At 43.5% G+C, this 16,662-nt stretch overlaps 1 protein-coding gene across 8 annotated transcripts in view; it reads right to left on the bottom strand.

The window, feature by feature from the left end:
• The window catches only part of SEMA5A (semaphorin 5A), a 498,547-nt gene that overhangs the window by 119,950 nt on the left and 361,935 nt on the right, over positions 1 to 16,662 (bottom strand). The window lies entirely within an intron of this gene.

Below are 16,662 nucleotides of genomic sequence, written 5' to 3'. Positions count from 1 at the left end.
AAATCTTAAAAAATAAAAGAATAGGAAATACAAAAAAACAGATTTTGTCAGCCATCAAGCAATTTCAAAATGAGACCATGAATTATTGTTCCGTGTTTCTTTAAGATATCATGGCTCAAATTCAAAAGCAAAGACAGTATAAATTATAGATTTGACTCCATTTTTTTTCTTACCTTGTATGATCACAATGTAAGATTCATATTAGTAACAGCCTAGTATATTCAAATACTGTCATTTGTCAGTTAATCCCTTATACAGATGCTCCTGAGCTAGTAAAGCAGCAGGAGATGATGCAGGACATGTAACATTGTGAAAAATGGATGCATTTTGATAAGCATTATAAAATAATTCATAGAGATGGTGCTGTTGCTCAAGACCTTTATGCTAATGGCTCTGCTGCTCTTTGGGGGAACATCAGAGAAAACTGAATGAGCACTCAAGAATGAACTTTCAGGTATCTGAGGAAAAGGTCGCTGATTATAATGAATTTCTTTTTGGAGGATTTCTAGAATTTTAGTCTCACCAAAATTTTAGAAGTTTAAGAAAACAAATATTTTATTTTTTTTTTCTTTTTGGAAAGACGGCAGGAAGGAAGAAGGGAGGGAGAGAGGGAAGGAAAAAACGAGAAAGGGAAGGAAAAATGAAAACGGTCAGCTCAATATAACAGTTACTATTGCTGTGATTAAAAATGATACTTTTCGAATTTTCATACTTGCATATGATCAGACAGCCTCCTGCAATTCCTAAAAGCCTGGACAATGAAACAATTAAACAATACTTAAAATTCCTTATGTTCTATGTGTGCAGTGGCTTTAATTCGATGAACTTGAGAAACCCCGAACAATGAGAAAAGACCGAGAAAAATTGATTCTTCTGAAGAACAGCAGCTGGAAGCACTTCCGAAGCATGCAATAAATGTATATTTCCTCTAAGGTGCAATAAAAAACTTAGAGGGTGGAGTTGTAACAGACTATATATAGTATGTATATATTCATTCATATATATGTGTGTGTGTGTGTGTATATATATATATATATATATAATTTTGTGTCTTATAAAAAAGTCTTAAGAAGCAAAGAAAAGGTTGGTTCAGAAAAATGTGGATAAAGATGCAGAGATTATTGCAAAGCATTGGATGGTGAAACATAATCTTGACTCCATTCTCCTCTTGTTATGTTTCTATGTTTCATTATATTTTAGGAGTATTTATTACTGAGCTTACCCAGTGCTGAATCCAGTACAGAAATTAAACCCATGAAATGGACACATGGAAAATTCTGACAATGGTTTCCTGTGACCTGGCTGGAGACTCACTGTGGACACCAAGACCACAAACCGGGGAAGCTAAATTATTTTCTTTCCAGTTGTGCATTTGATTCTTTGATTCTCTACCGCTGTATCCAAGAGGCATTTTTAGTGTTTGTCTCATCAACCCAGAGTTACTGTAGAGTAAAAGGAAACCTTTTGTATTTGCATCTGTTAATGTTCCAAGCATTATCAGTGAGGTAATGATGAAATGCCCTCTTCCACTCCCTGGGCAGCATGTTGCCATAGCAACAGATCATTATATAAAGTTCATCAATTCAGCTGGTCATTATCCCAAAGTAGCAGATAGCTAATATGTTATGAAAGTTCTTTCTTTTAACTCTTAATTGGGTAAATGAATTAAACTGGTTTTGGCACTGGGAGCTCAGCATTGCCTTTATATAAGTAAAAGGGAATTAAAAGGGGAAAACAGTTCTTTGTGGTTACTACATGCTTTAAATGGAGATTTTAATCAACTCAATTTATCAGCTTCAACTAATGGCTTCCCCCCCCAAAAAAAAAGGAATATGTTACTCTGTTTAAGCATCTTCATATAAATTGCATGTAACATTCTTTTATCCCAAAGTATTACTTTAAGCCATATTCCCACATCCTTGCCCTTGGTATAGAAGTTCCAGGGAGGCAGGGCTTGGGGGATGTAACCTGGCTTGTTGATCGTGATCTCGCTGGCACTGAAACAGTGTCTGGTATACAGTAGGTGCTCAAGCATAGCCCAGGGTTCAGAATGTGGACTCTGGAGCCCAATGGGCCAGGTTATACTCCTTGCTCCAACACTTACAGGCCATTTGGCCAAGAGCAGGCCGGTCACACCTCTGTGTCTCCTTTGCCCTGGGGTCCAGCTCCTAGGCTGGTGGCCACACAGTGAGCTTCTCTATGCAGAGGGCTGGGCCGGTGCCTGGCACACAGCACATGGAAGGGCCCACTATTATTATTTTATTGCTACTTCAGGCTTATGGATTATAAACCCTACTCAAGTTCTGTCTAAAAAAAGCAGGCTGCTGACTCTGTCAGTCCTCTCCACACCCGAAGCTGGAGGGCAGATGCTATCTCAGTTCCCAAACACTCTACCGCCTTACAAAAAACCAAACCAAACACCCCTTTATGCAAAATCAAAAGCTGATGCTTCTAGGAAGTTTATCACTGGTGTTTCCTGAAAATAAAAACAGTATCACAATTAAAATGAGAACAATCAAGCGAGTCCTCTGGGCGTCCTCTTGAAGCTCTCATCTGACCACACCACTTACATCTAACTCTCATCATTCCGCTAAGGAGGCAATTCAAGTTCCTAGTAGGAAATTACTTGCCTTGGATTTATTGTATCTAAGTTACAAAACAGCCACCCACTTGGCAGAGCCAGCAGCCCTTCCCTGACAGTCACCAGCCGGGAACACAGAGTCTAAATCAGCCTGTCACCCCAGTGGTGAAATTTACACGGCGTCTGGTCCCATTAGTATGAGTTGGGATGACTGAGAAAAATCTATGCTAAGCACTTTTATACTTTTCCAACATTAATTTAAAAGAGAAAGGAGAGCTCTCTCCTCAATGGAACAAGAAAATGATTTTGTCATTCCTCCAATTCTACTAATTATGAACAAGGGGCTGATGCTCCAAGCTCTTTGCCAGCTACAATTTTCACGTGCTTTCTTTAGGCAGGACTTTATCCATTCTTATGGCTTCAAACCTGAGCCGAGGTCTCTATTACTGACCCAAACCTCTCTCTGCAGCTTCTAAAAGGGATTTCCAACTACCAGACTGCCCACACGCAACTGGAATACAGGATATTCAAAACTGAGCTGTATCTGCTCCCCTTTGGCTCAAATCTGCCCATGCATCTGAAATCCTGAATTCATTTGTTAGGATAAAATTTTCAATGTGATACATCCTATCTTTCAGCTCCATCTCCTATCTCTCCACCCACAACCCCAGAGAATTTAAATTTCTCATCTTTCAAACGCCCCCTAAGTTTTCCATATTCTGCGCCTTCTCTTAGGAAGATCCATCCATCCTTCCCCACCAGGCAGCAACCTCCCTATCATTCAAGATGTGCTGATAGTGCATAAGAAACATATCCCACCTGAACACAGACAGGACTCTGTGAGCCTAAGACCAGAGATTACTCAACAGAAATTATGGGGAAAACTGTGGATGTCTAAAGGCATGAAAGTAGGATCTGAAATAAGGAACCAAATATCCGAGGGGCAGGACAGCCCCAGCTGGACCCACCAGGCAGGTGTGACACGTGTTTTCAAATGTTCCTGTGCAGGGAAACAGGCTCCACTGTAATACTTCTGAGATGATGGGTCCCACACTAATGGGAAGCTTCCAGGCCCTTCCGCTTGCTGGCTTCCACGCTGACTTTCCAGTGTGGCTCCCTGAATCTTTCGTGGGTTTAGTTTGTGATCATTGTGGCACCCCAGCCAGCTCTTACACACACAGAAGGCAAATTATGAGTCTTAACAAAATTCACTGTTTTTCCATAACTAGGATCTGAATATTTGAGAAACAGCCTAAACCTAACACCAGTGATACATCGTCCAACCATGAATGCCACGGCGAGGGTCCCAATCACACAGCAGAAGACAGAGGACTGGGGCCGGTGTGGAGGGGGGGCAACAGGTCAGTGTCTGGCTACAGAGCAGGACCAACCACGGGGCACTTGAACAGTCAGTCCCCTGATTCCTGGGAGGGGAATATGTCAGAGGAGGCCGGAAAAAACTCAGACACTGGAGAAAAGACTGGAACAGCACTCAAGAGAGAAGATGTCAAAGGCTCTGTCACTAAAACTAAGTGAGAGGTCAGAGCCCAGCCAGGGCACGATGAGCTGGCACAGAGCCCACGCCCTCCTGCTCCCAGCATGCTCTGTGCCCAAGGCCAGGAAGGAATCTGAGGAAGCCACAGGTGCAGGTTAAGGACCCTCCTTTGAAAGTCAGAGATTCCTGAAGATAAGCTCTGGGCAAATAATCACAGGTCAGCAATTTAACAAAGACCAAGACAACTGGCTCTTATCCGGTCCATTCAGAAATAATTAATGCTGCCCACAAGCATTTAAAAAAAATGCCAACATTGTATAATCAATGAAATTTCTAAATGAAAGAAAAAAACTATTGTTTAACTCAAAAAGCAGCAACTTCTTGTGAAGATTGCCTTTAAAGACCCAATTTATCAAGGACAAGTCAAGGCCACTATTTTTCATGTTGAAACAGTGTTCTTTTGCTAAAGACGAGGTCAGATTTTAAAAATTAATTAAGTGATCATATCAATGAGGACCTAAATGACGCTTCTACCCTGAAATTAATCTTAGAGGTCACTTTCAATACTAAGGGTGGATTTTTTTATTATTATTTTAAAATCCCATAAATGTATTTGAGTACTTGGACAACTAATTATTGGATTTTTTTAATTATTGGCACATATACATGAAAATGGAGGCCTCTAAAACCTCCTATCTGTTCTAAAAGTATGAAAACCAACTTCTACTGGTCTTAACTCAGGGTTCTTCTTCTTTTTTTTTTTTTTTATTTATTCTAGAGATTGAGAGTGCTTGAGCAGGAGGGGCAGAGGAAGAGAGAATCTCAATCAGACTGCGTTGAGCATGGAGCCCGACACTGGGCTAGATCTCATAACCCTGAGATCAGGGCCTGAGCCGAGTCAGTCGCTTAACCGACTGCAGCACCCAGGGACATTGTAGGGGACTTCTACAGACTGCAGACATATCTCAGTGTTTCAGCCTCACATGGTCACAAAGCTGCACATGTTTTCTAGTTAAAGCAACAAATTTTCCTTGATCAAATTTTCCTTTCCTTTTTTTCAACTCAAGTCTAATTCCTCAAAAAACAAATCATATATTCCATCAGTGTCTTTATACCCAGTCGGAGCACAAGAGATAGACTAAAAACAGATAAGAACCGCTCTCCGGGACCGTGTTTTAATTTCAAAACGCTTTAAAAATTTCAAACTGAGCTAAGCTTCTGCAGTCTTCAGAAATCCAAAAAGTGATGATAATTATACCCTTAGTCAGAAAGTTAACTAATTTGCATTGAATGCTCCTTAAGAGTGAGATAGAACCAAAAGCCCAGAGTTTTTTCTTTCATATTTAGGGTTAAAATAATGACCGTGGGGCTTGGCTGATGAGAAGGAGAGCTGGATGGACAGACGGACACAAAGCTTCCCACTTCCCATCTGCTCATACATTCGGCAATTACTTAGCATATCTTAAGGTCAGCTGATGCAAAATAAGGGAAGGAACTTTTACTTCACATTGATTTTTCTTTGGTCTACATGTGTAACCGCCTCCAGAATTATAATTTCAGGTATTCTTGATTTAGGGGTTGGTCAGGTGCAGGCTGTGTTGATTCTTCGTAGAAGGGTATCATCAGTAAAAGTGAAGTCCTCAGCTTCTCCAAGGAGATACTTATTTATTGAATGGGTAAGTCAGATGGAATTAGGTCAGGGCAGCATTTGCCCCTGAGGACATTAGCTTGGAACATCCTCCCATTCTGAACACTGAGAATTGTATGCTTCCTTGATAAGAACCTGCCACATCTTTTTGTACAGGCAATTCTATTGAGAGGCCATAAAATACCCTATTTAAGGAACATCAACGTGGCTATCTCTACGTTTCAAAAGGAAAGAGGGGTGGAAATTTTATAAGCCAACCAGTAATTCAACAGTCTTTTAATCTGGCTGTGAAACCATGCTATTTTTTGAAAGACAAAAATGAAAAGAAAATCTTATGTTGACATCTCCGCACATGACAAATACTGTCTCCCTCCATCCCGAACCGCTCTGTTTGGAGACATGCACACTGTCGCTATTTGCACCCCTGCAGCAGGCTGTTTACCCAAATCACAGCAGGCTGCCCGCATCCTGGTGCATGAAGTGTGCTGTGCTCATTTGCCGCGATGATCTGGGGAGAGCCCGCTTCCTCTAATGCGTTCCAGGTGGGAACTATAATATTCATCGGTACGCCTCTCTCCCTAACTTGGGCACTCTCTTCCCCCCAGGTCTGTCAAATCCCTTCTACACTAGAGATTTTTCTATCCACATTTCCTCTTCAGAAGGCTTATTTGCAAAGAAATGATGGAGTGTGTTTTCTTCCTGCTGCTCTGCAGTGCAACCACTTTTGGATGAAAGCCTATATAATGTCGTTGTTCACGACCTTTTATCAAGCAGTAGGGATTGTACTTATTCCTTCCTCCTCCTTCTGAATGCCTACTATCTGCTTTACAATTGAATTACCCAGAGGCCAAGGCTTAAATATGCTCAGTAGGCTGGTCATCATTGCCAGGCAAGCGTCATATCTACAAGGTAGCGAGGAGGTGCTTAGGTCAAGAATGAAGAAGGCAGACATTCAAAACCAAGGCATAAACAATCCGAGGAGTGATTTGGCTGCCTGATTAGATGGGGCTCCACTGTGGTCCAAGCAACCTGCCACCTCGCCAAGCCCCGGTTACCATGGTCAACATCATGTTACATGAAATCATTATGGAAAGATTTACTCTGAAGACAATATCCCTTTCCATGGCCAAGAGACAACAACCCTGCGGCCAACTGAGTGGAACCAGAGTTTTCCTAGTGCACAGATTCAATCTGTAAACATAAAAGAATCAAATCATTTCAGATTTTATGGTGCTAAGAACAATTTACTTTTCTGATTTAACAGCATAGACAATGACTGTGTTGGGCCCGTTGACAGCAATTTCACCTAAATCGAATGCCCACCTGCAATGTGGACATGGCGGAGATCTAAAATTCTGTTCACTGCATTCTCAAAGGAAACACAAAACCTCATCCTGATCCTCTGTGTTCACAGAGATCCACATCAACTCCGGAGTAGGGACAGTCCCTTCCCGAGAGACTCCTGAATGCTCCCCAGGGGTCCTGGAACCACCGTATGTCTGAGAGGTGGCAGCACCTGGGGAACAGACATTATCACCTCACCAGAGGTAGGGTGACAGGAGGATTCTCCTGCAGGGGTGTGTGTTCCTGTCCCTCAAGTCAGGAAAAGAACATGCATCATGGTCACAGTACAAAGAAAGGACAGAGCAGAGAGAAAGAAGAGATGGCTCATTGTTGATGTCATCACTTTGCAAAGTTTCCACAAGAAAGGCTTCCTCTGCAGAGTGGAGATTTAGGGCATTGGGTGGACATCACTAATATCTCTTTGGAGTTGTGACATCATTTCCCACAGAAACAATGACATCCTACCCAGATTTCTGCATAAACAGGAGGACAGCAGGTCTGGGAACAGGAGACTGTTGTACTTAAACTCTAGTAACCACCATGAAACCCTCATGAGATACGTCAGCCATGAGCGTCAGCCAGGATTTCTATGAAAAGACGTGGTAAAGAGCAATGGTTTGTATTTCTTCTGTCCATAGACCACCGCGCTTTACTACCCCGGGCAACTTTCAATCAATACGGATCATGTGAAACAAGCAAGACGAAGGCTGGAAGACTGAGCAGGGTCTCAGACACAAGAAGGCAGAGAAGAAGAGAGCAGGAAAATGGGCTACTCCGGAGACACAGAGGCCGCCTGCCCCACATTCAGAGGATCCACTCATTTGTAGCACAGAACTCCCTCTTATTTTGTGGATGGGGAACTAGGTGTGAGCTACTAAAATTATTCAGAAAACAAGTTTAAAAACAAAACGCATTAAAATACAATAATGAATGTTCCTAAAGTATTGAGTAAAACCAACCAGTTGGTAGTTCTTATGCCATTTGAAGCAGCTTGGCATATATTAAATTGTTTTCAACAGGACACTTTTCATTTTAACTGAGCCTGACATAAGCTAATAGTAAAATACCGATTTTGTTCATTGAGTTCTAGTCACTAAATGTCAGGGGAACAGGAGAAAGCCAGGCTACACTTTAAATCTGCTTGCAAGACCACATGCGAAGTGGCCAAGTGCCCTTCGGTGGATTAGCGTCCTGGGGCTGCAGGGATAGAAGACCACGACATTCTGGATGGCTTCAAGCAACAGAAATGTATCATCTTGCAGTGCTGGAGGCTGGAGGTCGGAAATCAAGGTATCGGCAGGGCTGTGCTCTCTTGAGATTCTGGGCAGAATCCTTGCTTGTCTCTTCCCAGCTTCTGGTGGTGGCTGTCCATCACTGGTGCTCCTGGGCTTGTGGCCCCACATTCTGGTCTCCGCCCATGTTGTCACATGTCCTTCTCCCTGTGTGTGTGTCTCCTTCTCTTAAAGGGACACCAGACCCATCAGATTAAGGGTCTATCCTACTCCACTGTGACTTAATCTTAACTCTTCACATCTGCAAAGACCCTATTTCCAAACAAGCTCACGTTCTGAGATACTGGTGGGTTCAGACCTCAACATGTCTTCTGGGGGGTACATAATCCTACCCATAACACCAGATCATTGGGATTTTCCTACACTGCTATCATTCTCTACAACGATTTTATCATTAAATACAAAATTTCTTAAATTTTAACTAATGAACACTCAAACTACATAATGCTTCCTTCCAGCCTATGGGAGAGAATCCCTTACACAAATGGGCACAAACCAAGTAAGCTCAGGTTAGGTTTGGATTTCCAGTGTTCAGTGAGATGGGCAGAATTAGGAGTGATTGTCAGAAAATCTTTCCAACCTGCGATCTTCACAATACTATGCTTGCTCATTTCACCTAAGTATTTGCAAATTGATTCTAAATATTAAGGGAGACAGCTATTAGTAATGGTAACAGAAGTGTATCGGTCAACATTTGGTGCCCACAGGGATACCTCTAGAGTCTCTCAAGTTTTGTGTACTTTGGTCCAAGCGAATGTTGGGGCCCATCCTGCACTCAGCAGCCTCATCTTCCTCTCTGCATAGCCCCTTCTGCAGGGCTACAGAAGGTACTGGAAGAAACTGCACACAGAGGGATAAAGTCAGGAATGGGATTTCAGCATGTGCTAAGCCAGTTGCCAACTGTTACTCTTACAGGAAAAACTCTAGAGTAAAAAGAACATTCTTGATTTTGATTCCGGCCACGATCTCTGGGTCATGAGGTCGAACCCCACACTAGGCTCCACACTTAGCTGGGAGTCTACTAGAAAGTCTCTCTTGCTCTCTCGCCCTCTGCCCCTCCCCCCACTCACATGCTCGTTCTTTCTCTCTCTGTCTCTAAAAATAAATAAAACTTTTAAAATATGCACATATTTGGAAGAAAAGAAAGGGAAGGTAGGATAGAGCCACTGGCTCTATTTTCTCCATGGTACTCCTGGAAAAGCCATGGGAAGCCATGAGTGCTGGGGTCCCATCTACTTTCCCCTCCCTGGGGTTATGGGACCCCAACCTCTGGTAGCCTTCAGACAGTCACCCATTCAGTGATCCCTTCGCCTGCTCAGTGGGCCTTCTCAGTGAGATGATTCCCATCAGTCACTGGAAACTTTATAAAAGTCAGATTCATAGGGTCTAATCTATACTGAAAACAGTCAAGATGGTGCCTTCCGAAACACAGAAGTCCTTGAAAGTGCGATTCCAGGCTCTACCTTCTACCTCCTGATAATAACTAAACACAATCTGTTACCCTTAGAAATGACTTTTTAGCCCAAAACCCTGGCCTTCTGCATTCCTTCTTCATGCTGTATTTTTTTTTCCCAAGCGACATTTCACATAACTGTTTATTTTGTTGTTTGTCTCTAAAATATAAGCTTCTTAAGGGCAGGGAGCCCGCTGTCTTTACAGATGAAACCTCTCCAGGGAATCTCCAAATCTCCATTTTTCCCTTCTCAGAGAAGGCTGTCGGCAATTATTCAACGGTCCAAACCAAATAAACCAGGAGTTATTCATGACCTTACCCATTTCCTCACCCCTCCATACTTCCAGAACATACACTGAGTTCGTTAACTTATCTCCATGAAAATACCCAAGAGCAATATTTCTCAAACTGTTTTTCTTTATCTCTCCAGGGAGGAGACTTTTCACAGTTTTTTCTTTTTTCCTGTATTTGTCTTCCAGTACCTGAGAATTTAATACTAAAGACTATATCTATGTTTATGTAGTGGATGTATATCTGTGCTTTTATACCTGAAAGTAAGATATTTTTGTACCTCAGGAGTCAATTTTTGCCTCTTTAGGGGCAAGATCGCCATGGTGAAGAGCGAGGCCTTAGTCAACATCATCACTGCCTGTCTGCTAGCCACGCCCACCACACCCATGTCCTCTTTGACCTTGTTTCTGAATGAAGCAGCCCTGGGCACAGATTAGTCTTCATTATACAACTGCAGCAAAATGACATGTCACTGGGACTATTTTCATACGATCAGTGAAACTTGCAGCGAAATCACAGTGATATTGTAGACCCAGATTGTACCATTTCTACCCTTAGGGCTACCCTCCAATTCACCCTTTAGGAATTATGGACAGTAATCTTTCAAAGTATTTATTGTTTCATGTTACTTTTTTTTAATAAAATTTTCAGTTTTATTACTATTTTTTAATGTTTTCTTCGAGAAAGAGAGTGTGCACATGTGGGGGGGGGCAGAAGGAGAGAGAGAAAGAGAATCTTAAGCAGGCTCCATGCCCAGTACAGAGCTCGATGTGGGGCTCAATCTCAAGGCCCTGAGATCATGACCTGAGCCCAAATCAAGAGTCGGATGCTTAACTGATGGAGCCAACCAGGTGCCCGTTTATTATTATTATTATTGATTGATTGATTGATTATAGATTGAAATCTGAGTATCTCAACGTGGTCTATAGAGCACACATCATCTATCTCTGCCTATGTTTGTAGCCATGCAGCTTTACAGGGTTGAACAAATACTCTCTTACTGTGATTGCCAAGTACACAGAGCATGAAGCATGATAAGAGCTAATACATTATTAGGGGTACAATCCCAGGGCTGCATGAGTGAGGGAAGAAAGGAAGCAGGGTATATTGTACACTAGAAACTAATATATATATGTGTGTGTGTGTGTGCGTATGTATGGAAGCAGGAAAGAACAGGAAGCAATGTCATTCAAGATGCCACCATGGGACCACTCCTTCATATCGAACCACAGAGAGATGTCTGCTTGGCTGCTTGCCTCGGACAGCCCATTGGAGGGAAGACGAGAAAGGAAATGCATTAGCTTGCTTCTTCCCGTGCCCTGCATCTCACTGGCTGAAGCTCACCTCGCAGGGAGTGAAGCCCCCTTCATTTATGGGGTGCAGCTCCCTATGCCTTTTGCACCTACATGAGAAGCCAGATCCCACGCCAGCGGTGCAATGTCAGAACCCAGTCCGGAGGTGGCAGGAGGCACTTGGCCACAGCTGGTAGGCATCAGCTGGAAGAATCCCAAAGTCCTGCCAGGAATCTATCAGCCATGGTGGCGACTGAGCCAGAGCCGATGGCTGAGGGTCTGGCATAGCGTGAGGACAAGAGAAGCTGAGGACATGCTTGGAGATTGGTCTGATTCACAGGCCCTCTCTGAGTTCGAAGCTTTCTGAACACGCTACTCTCCACCAACGCTCAGAGCACTTGCTTACCGTTGTGTTCTACAGGGCACCTTCCTTTCTCTTTATCTGAAATTAAAATGGATTTTCATCCCAACACCCATCCTCTTTCCAGAACTTCCTTCCTGAGGTTTTTGTACTGATTTTTTTTTGCCTTTGGCTAGTCATGAAGGTTTTCTCTTTGTAAGGGAGGAATCACAGATGCTGTATCCCTGAATTCTCCCCGCGCTTTTCTTTCTGAAGGAAAGATTAGCCTAGAATAAAGCCCTGGAGTCACACTTCATTTTCCTCCAATTATTATATATGTTGTTTGGCTTGAAATCTGTTCTTGAGATGTCTGCTGCTGAATTTCGTTTTGTTTTCCTTTCTTTCTCAAAGCTTCTCCATCATTTGTTTGGCTGCATCTAGACAGGAATTAGTCTTGTTTCGTATTTGTAAAAAAGAACCCCCAGTATTCTGATGCCTGAGATCTTCTCATTTTGGGGAGTGTCTGCCTATTTGCTCTTTATTCCTGATTGACCATAATGTTCGTGATTCAGATTTCTTTTCTTCATAATATTTTAGACCATGTTTCATAGATTTATGCAACTGGACTGTATTCTGGGGCCTCCTAACTTTTTTCCATTGTGGTTATTTTTCTCCTGAATGCCAATGCTTTATTGATCCTTGGAATTTAAAAACTTAACCTGGCTACATGTGGTGTTCATTTATTCTGAATCAATATCAGTCAAACATGGTGTGCTTTGAAATTTTCAGACTCAATCTTCCTTTATTTCAGAGAAATCATTCCCGGTACCTATGCCTGCCCCTTGTCCAGACCACCAAGTTCTATTAGAGATAATTTCTGACCTTCTTCTTTTTTCTTTTTTTTGCCGTATGTGTGTGTATGCATGTGTTTATGTGTATATATATTTTTTTTTGAGAGAGAGAGTGTGCACATACTCAAGCAGGGTGGGGGGAGAGGCAGAAGGACAGGGAGGGAGAGAATCCCAAGCAGGCTCCATGCCCAGCACGGAGCCCAACGCAGGGCTCGATCCCATGACCCTGAGATCATGACCTGAGCCCGAAAACAGTTGCCTCGGGGCACCTGGGTGGCCCAGTGGGTTAAGTCAGACTCTCAACCGACTAAGCCAGCCAGGAGCCCCATTGCCCGAAACATTTTAATCATTCTGTACTAGCTTGCTGCATCTTAAACATTTTCTTTCAAATCAAGCCCCAGATGTTTTATGAACTAGTTAGCAAATCATATCAGTAGCTACGGAAACAAACACTAAACATATCTGTTAGGCTCATGCTGGATAATAGATTCCATATCTGCATCACAAACAGTTAGGAACTAATCACATCGATTTCAGTGCCTAACCACAGAGAAAGGTAAAGTACATCTGTTACAGGGAGATTCTAGGTCAAGAAAATTCTTATTTCATCCAGAACAGCATGACCTGAATATGGTCCAGAATTGCACAGCGCTAAGTTCACCTGGGAGCCTGTTAGAAATGCCAGCATTCCGCATAATGTATACACTTGTCAAATCAGTATGTTGTACACCTGAAACTAATGTAACATTGTGTATCAACTATGCGTCAATAAAAAATAATAAAATTTAAAACTAAAATAAAATTTCTAATTTGTTCTTAGTTCTTTTCTTGTTCTAAATACATATTTCTCTCTCTCTCCCTCTCTCTCTGTGTGTGTGTGTGTGTGTGTGTGTGTATATAAAATCCCAGGTCTCTGTACTAAATCAGAATCCAGGTCTTAGCCACTCTCAAGCTGAACAAACACTGGATTAGAACAGTACTGTAGAACAGTCAGAGTTGGAAATAAGGGAATTAATAGTTATGGGAAAATAAAACGGATGGTTAGTAGAGGTGGCGGAGGGTTCGAATCTCCAGGATGTGCTGCCTCCACTAGAACAAGAGAGAATAGGGGAGCAGAAGCAGATTTGTGCAGTAAAGATACGCATTCAATTATAGACACATTGGAATGGAGACAAAGTAAAAATAAAAGTACTATACTTCATCCTGGAAGGGATCGTAGGAACTCCGAAACTGAGCGATATTTCCAGGGAGGTGGCAAGAAATAGAAGCACCGTGACTACGGGCAGAGCCAGAGTAGCAGCCACACGTTGGAGGCAGGCGGGCAGGATGGAGCCACCCCAGGAACATGACAGAGGCAGAGAGACAGGGAGATGGCGATCTGCCCATCAAGTGAGGAGGAGAACTGCAGAACACACGGCGGTCAAAGCGCCTCCAGTTTTGTCTTTGCGAGGGGAGCAGAGCAGCTGTACGGATGTGAGACTCAGTCACTTACAAAGTCCAGCACGCATATTCTTCTTTTATTTATTATTATTATTTTATTATTATTATTAATTTTAGAATGAGAGAGAGAGAGCTCATGAGTGGGGGGAGGAGCAGACAGAGAGGGACAAGCAGACTCTGCACTGAGCACAGAGCCTAACACGGGACTGGATGCCAGGACCCTGAGATCGTGACCTGAGGGGAAATCAAGAGTCAGATGCTTAACCCACTGGGCCACCCAGGTGCCCCCAGGCATATATATTCTAACGGAGTTGCCATTTGCCATTTTGCCTCTTTGCTCTGAGAAGACCTTCAAAGAAATAGCTTATAAAACCGCAGCACCGTCGTGGCCCAGATCATGAGCCTTGCCCTGGCTAGACTGCCAATCAGAGAGAAACAGGAGCAGCAGTTAGCAGACCGGGGACGTGTCCGGGAAAGGCCCACTGACTCAGGGGGGTGGCGGCCAGCAGGGAAAAGCCATTCGAGCGGCAGAAAGCACCAGGAATTGCACTATTAACAAGGTCTATTTGACTTCGATTTTTAGATAATACTGACAAATAAAATAAACCAAATTTCAAATGGCTATTGGCAGGTGTTCTCCAGTTCCTGTTAATTCAAGTAAAATCAAGGGGGGAGTAAATAAACATATCCCCAGACGTGGATGCCCAAACCCAAGAGAGCAAACTGATTTTATTAGCAAGTTAGAAAGCACTCTGCTTCGTGTTGTTCACGAGGAGTGCTACACCCAGGCTCTACCAGCTGGGCATTTATAAATCCCTGGATGAGGTCCAGCCCGTGCTGCAACGGGGCCTGGAAGGACCCCGGTCACGTGTGCTCAGCATTAGCTTTCATATCAAAGAGGAGGAATGTTCCTGGTTTGTCTGGACAGAGCTCTCCTGGGAAGATATAAATAAAAGACCAGCAACATGAGCCTTTAGTGTTTTAAGTCAGAATCTCTGATCTTTGTCATGCCTACTTGTCAGGAAGTTGTTCAGCTCTTCACAGGGGTAGTGAAAATAGACCGGCATTTTGGACTATTCTTTCCAATATGCCATTTTCACATTTCAATTCCTTGGAAATAAAGAAGAAATCTATATGCTGGATCATTAACAATAATATCCTTTTAAAAGAGATTTTATTCTAAATAAAAACTTAGAAAAGAAGGCTTTTCCTTCAAAATGTATTAATCAGGGCTATAAGAGATACATGAAGGGGCACCTGAGTGGCTCAGTCAGTTAAGCATCTGCCTTCGGCCCAGGTCATGATCTTGGGGTCCTGGGATCAAGTCCCACATCGGGCTCTCTGCTCAGCAGGGTATCTACTTGAGAACTCTCTCTCTTTCTCTCCCTCTGCCCCTCTCCCCCGTTCATGTTCTCTCTCTAAAATGAATAAGTAGATCTTAAAAAAAATAAAAGAGACACAAGAGAAATGACCCGTTTCCATCATGTGGGACACAGCAAAGAGATGGTCATCTACGAATGAGGACGAGGACTCTCACTGGGAGACAGACCAGCTGGCACCTTGACATGGAACGTGCAGCATCCACAATGGTGAGAAACAGACTTGAAATTTAAAGTATCCCCCACCCCCTGGTCTACGGTATTTTGTTACAGCAGCCTGAACTGACTGAGACACAAATCGAAATTAAAGTACCAGGACAATGCCATTAGAAGTCCTCGGAAGCTCACTACAAATCCTTATAAACACAAGGAAGCAAACATCACCTTCCTTCAGCCTCGGTTGTAGAAGAGGTCAGAATTCTCAGGCTGAGGCCTCAGGCTGCCCCGCCCGGACCCTCCGAGGCCTGCTCAGGACCACCTCATCTCCCATTTGCCATCCCCACTCCAGGTACTGGTGAGAGACTCACAGACCCCCTGGAATTCCGTGAGGTCTCTATTCTCTGTGGCACCAACCAGAACAGTGATGGAGAAAAACTAGGGTAACTTTTGGAAAGATCCAGTTCGCTCATTCCTCAGTCTACCCCACACCAGGCACTCTGTGAGCATTGAGGATAAAAATGGCAGAAAACAAGCCATGATTCCTTCTATGCTCTGGTGAATAAGACATATACTGCAATGGTAATTCTCTGTCTCCTCTTAAAACACAACAAAGGTAACCTCGCGACCCCCCAGGCTCCCATCAATCCTCTCCGAAGCCTTCCTCATCGGGGACATCCCACCTCACTTCCTCCCTGCTCCTCCCTCAGATGGACCTTCAGGGGTACCAATGGCCTCCTCTGGGGATCCCAAGGTCACGTCTTTGTCTTTACCTTACCTGACAACATGGTGGCCCCGCCCACAGCTGGCCACTCCCTCACCTCTGCCGTGTCCCTCCTCCTGCAAAGCCAGGTCTTCCTCCTGAGTAAACTCTCAGCTTAAACATCACCTCCTGTGAGAAGCCAACCCTCATCAAGAGGTCAAGTACAGGAGCCTCCCCGGCTCTTCTAGCCCACGGCCCTATTCACATCCACTGCGTAAGCCTGTCACACCTCTCTGTCACTTCTGGCAGTGGCTGGTTGATTATGCGTTGTCCTCAGGAGAGCAGGACGTTGCCAGTCGGCTGCTCACCATCTGGCCCATCACTGCTCCTATGATCC

The sequence above is a fragment of the Ailuropoda melanoleuca genome, chromosome 3 (genome assembly GCF_002007445.2).
Source record: "Ailuropoda melanoleuca isolate Jingjing chromosome 3, ASM200744v2, whole genome shotgun sequence".
Classification (NCBI taxonomy): domain Eukaryota; kingdom Metazoa; phylum Chordata; class Mammalia; order Carnivora; family Ursidae; genus Ailuropoda; species Ailuropoda melanoleuca.
Note: the sequence above shows the minus strand (reverse complement) of the source record. Positions and strands in the feature narration are given on the sequence as shown.